The sequence below is a fragment of the Paramormyrops kingsleyae genome, chromosome 6 (genome assembly GCF_048594095.1).
Source record: "Paramormyrops kingsleyae isolate MSU_618 chromosome 6, PKINGS_0.4, whole genome shotgun sequence".
Lineage (NCBI taxonomy): Eukaryota > Metazoa > Chordata > Actinopteri > Osteoglossiformes > Mormyridae > Paramormyrops > Paramormyrops kingsleyae.
This window is the reverse complement of record NC_132802.1, coordinates 37,213,586-37,217,970: the sequence shown is the minus strand read 5'-3', so window position 1 is coordinate 37,217,970 and position 4,385 is coordinate 37,213,586. Positions and strand designations below refer to the sequence as shown.

The window sequence follows — 4,385 nt, the reverse complement described above, 5'->3', positions numbered from 1 at the left end:
GTCATGTTCAAGAAATCAATTTGAAATGATTCGAGCTTTGTGACATGGTGCATTATCCTGCTGGAAGTAGCCATCAGAGGATGGGTACATGGTGGTCATAAAGGGATGGACATGGTCAGAAACAATGCTCAGGTAGGCCGTGGCATTTAAACGATGCCCAATTGGCACTAAGGGGCCTAAAGTGTGCCAAGAAAACATCCCCCACACCATTACACCACCACCAGCAGCCTGCACAGTGGTAACAAGGCATGATGGATCCATGTTCTCATTCTGTTTACGCCAAATTCTGACTCTACCATTTGAATGTCTCAACAGAAATCGAGACTCATCAGACCAGGCAACATTTTTCCAGTCTTCAACTGTCCAATTTTGGTGAGCTCGTGCAAATTGTAGCCTCTTTTTCCTATTTGTAGTGGAGATGAGTGGTACCCGGTGGGGTCTTCTGCTGTTGTAGCCCATCCGCCTCAAGGTTGTGCGTGTTGTGGCTTCACAAATGCTTTGCTGCATACCTCGGTTGTAACGAGTGGTTATTTCAGCCAAAGTTGCTCTTCTATCAGCTTGAATCAGTCGGACCATTCTCCTCTGACCTCTAGCATCAACAAGGCATTTTCGCCCAACGGGACTGCCGCATACTGGATGTTTTTCCCTTTGCACACCATTCTTTGTAAACCCTAGAAATGGTTGTGCGTGAAAATCCCAGTAACTGAGCAGATTGTGAAATACTCAGACCGGCCCGTCTGTCTGGCACCAACAACTATGCCACGCTCAAAATTGCTTAAATCACCTTTCTTTCCCATTCTGACATTCAGTTTGGAGTTCAGGAGATTGTCTTGACCAGGACCACACCCCTAAATGCATTGAAGCAACTGCCATGTGATTGGTTGATTAGATAATTGCATTAATGAGAAATTGAACAGGTGTTCCTAATAATCCTTTAGGTGAGCATATATGCTATGTCTAGATCTCCTGGGGAAATCAAGAGTGTTGCCCACAAACATTGTTCAGCTTTTGGCCTAACATGGTCCTTGCGTGTTTTAAAGTTGCGTGAAGTGGAGTGAGGAGCATTCTGAACATCAAACTATTTTAAGATAAATTGTCTGTAACAGGAAATTTAGTTTCTCAATTTATTTCTTATATATTATTTTGTTAATTATTGAGTTCAAAGTTTTGTAGTAAATGGTGATATTGTCATCAATTTGGTGATAATGCGAGCCAAACATTTCTCGAAAATGACATTTGCATACAGTAAGTAAAACATTCTGAAATCATATTTCTATTTTATTCTGCTGCTGCTTACATGTTTACATCTCTGTCTCTCTCGCTCTCTCTCTCCAGGACAGTGAAAGTAGGACTATTTACCCTTGTTTATGTAGCTGTAGGATGGCCATAATATAGTTTCAATCCGATATCGATGTAATGCTTGTCTGTGATGATTGGTTAACATATTGATTGGTGTATTAATATAGCCGGAAAGTAATAAAACCCATTGCAATCAAGTATACAGTGCCTTATAAAAGTATTCGGTTATCATAATTTTACTCAATTACAAAGGATAGTTAAACGTTTTCCAAATGAGCATTTTATTGCATTTCCAAAGGCACTGTAACTTATTTCTGTGCCAACATTAAAATTAAATAAACTTATGATTTAATGTCGATATGAGATGACAAATTATTCACAAATGATACAGAGGTGCCACTCATTTCCACATACAGTAACTCATCACAATTGGGTGCCACTGTGCTTTTTAATGAAAAGCTGATAAAACTTAAAATGTGGTTCGGTCATGTGTGTAGTCTGTGTGTAGACAAGGAAACAGAGGCATAGTAGCTGTTATTTTTTTATTCCAAAGTCATCCAATTTGCTATTTTCCTTACATACCCACCCATTCACTCACTCACTCACTGACCCACCCACCCATTCACACACCCAAGTCTTCCGTAAGGTGTTTGCAGAACTCGCTGCAGAACCCAGGCTGTGTGAAGTTCCCCTCGTCTTCCACGCCCAATGTAGCCTATGGGACAATAAATAATAAGCAAGCATACTTAGTATCAAAACAGAGCAACAATGTTTTTCATTGCATACTTTCAAGAAAATATTCAGGACCTGACACACAATAAATTGTTCTGGTGACTTTCTTTTTGCAACCACTGACTTCAGCAACAATTGTCAACATTCTTACACAGTATGCATACCTGGTAAGCTGTTCTTATAAGTCTCTAGACAGTGCTGGCAGCATTCCAGGCGATACAATCGTCGGAATTGTGCTTGATAGGCCGCACTGTACAGTTTCCATGGGACTACACCTGTAGGTTTCAAATTTAAGAATGATTCATTAGAGTAAAATCCCTTGTTAATGGGAATACAAACATCCTAACTCAAAGGGTATTCAAATATCATAATATGTTTTATACCTACTGTCAAGCCACTGAAAATGCGCTCGGGCACGGAATGTTTCCCTTCCGACTAAGTCCCAAAAAAAGGTGACAAACAAGTGACAGCTTTAAAAAAGCTTTGTCACCCTCGAACAGGACTACTTCTAAAAGGATATCCTCCAGGACGTCGAGGGGGATCTGTGAAAGAAATCATACAAGCACGCAAATATTATTTTACAATAGTTCTGTAATATAACAAAAACAGACAAAAATAGCATGACTTCTACATTCCAACTCCAACTGCTTAAAATGAAGCTCATTGTTTTCACATTTTTGTAGGGTACAGCACAGTAAGCACAGAGAAAAAAAGAGAAAAACAGCAGGTTCAGCTGTAAGATCAGCTACATAAATACCTGTTCAATGGAGATGGAACCCATTCCTCCTCCTCTACCATCTGTGCTTTCAACACATTGAATTTTCCTAAAAGAAATTATATTGTCACAACTATTGTAAAACTATGACATATTGTAATGGTATCACATAGAGTTGACTCCACCTGAGGGCACAGGTGTAAAACAATTTGATCACGTTGGGCACCAGACCTGGAAAAAGGCAGTCATGATACTACCAGCTTGTCAGACTGAAAGGCTTATATGCATATGGGTCAGAACAATGCATCAGAGTGATAAATATTACAGCATCAACTTTGTAAGGTGTATCAATCCCCACTAGGGTTGTAACGGTATACCGGTATGGCGGTTTATTGTGATATTGACATGTACGATTATCATATCATGCACATTTGCCTATCCGCGGTTTGGAAAAAAAAAAAAGAAACCAGATCTCACCTGCGCTGCTGTGTATATGCAACTTCTTTCCGCTTTACTGCTTAGACTCCACCCATAAATGCACAGCGGCGAAAATGTCCGATAGTGGCTGCAAATTCTAATCTCTATTTCCTGCCGAAAAAAAAATTAAAATCTGCAGTATGGGAATATTTTGGGTATCCGAAAAATGATCGTGGGGTGGATATCCAGTTTGCAAGAAATGTGGACGAACAGTGGCCGCAAAAGGAGGAAATACGTCGAACATGTTCTCCCATATTCGCGAACACCATCCCTCCGTGAAGATAAAGGTAAGTTCCATTTATAACTTAAAGCCGTATTATTTCTGTGATGCAGAGGGAATCCCGGAATCCAGTCATGTAATTGGAGTCAATTACAGTATAATTCAGATGCCACGTAAAATGTCCGATTTGATAGATAGATGGATGAATAAATCAAAATATAGCTGTGCAGCAAATTAAATCGCGATGTGCGTCTGTGAATATACAGCGCAAAAAGGCTGCCGCTTGCTCATTAACCAACTACCCCCCCCCCCCCCCCCACACCACACACACACACACACACACACACACACACACACACACAGCGGCACAGATGATTATTTTGTCCTCCAGGTTCGTGTGCCGCCCCCCATAGAATCCCTCCCGGCGCCCTCCCAACTTCATCCCTTATCGTCTCCGCTCGCCCATCCTCTAGAAAAACGCTTTATTTAGATTATTTTTGTTTTCCTCCAAGTTCGTGTGCCGCCCCCCACGTGACATGAAAAAGTGCCGCCCCGGGCGGCTGCCCCGTTCGCCCATGCCTAAAACCGCCACTGCATGATGGTCATGGTTTTTAAAGCGTCTGCTGTCTCATTCACTATGTGAAGACGTGAACACATGAACATATCCAGAGCTACTCTCAAGAGAACACTTAATGATCACTTTATAATTTTATTTAAAAGAATAATCATCAAATACACTAACTGAAAACTCATAGGTGTTTAGTACAAGTGGACACATTCTCTCACCTCAGCGGTCAAGATTGAGCCCTGAAAATCTCAACATGCTTACATTTCTTCATCATAATCTGACCTGAAAAAAAGCAAAGAAATGCATGCTGCTATGATAATCTCAGGAAAATATTAACAAACATGACCCTGCACATATTGCTCTCCCATATATGC

The 4,385-nt window shown here is 40.8% G+C and overlaps 1 long non-coding RNA gene across 1 annotated transcript; it reads right to left on the bottom strand.

Moving 5' to 3' along the window:
• Positions 1–1,860: 1,860 nt before the first annotated feature.
• LOC140591776 (uncharacterized) lies at positions 1,861–3,287 on the bottom strand. The gene is made up of 5 exons (XR_011992081.1): positions 3,224–3,287; positions 2,789–2,855; positions 2,419–2,573; positions 2,196–2,306; positions 1,861–2,014 (listed from the first exon to the last, which is right to left on the bottom strand). It is a non-coding gene; the product is annotated as an uncharacterized lncRNA (long non-coding RNA).
• Positions 3,288–4,385: the final 1,098 nt, after the last annotated feature.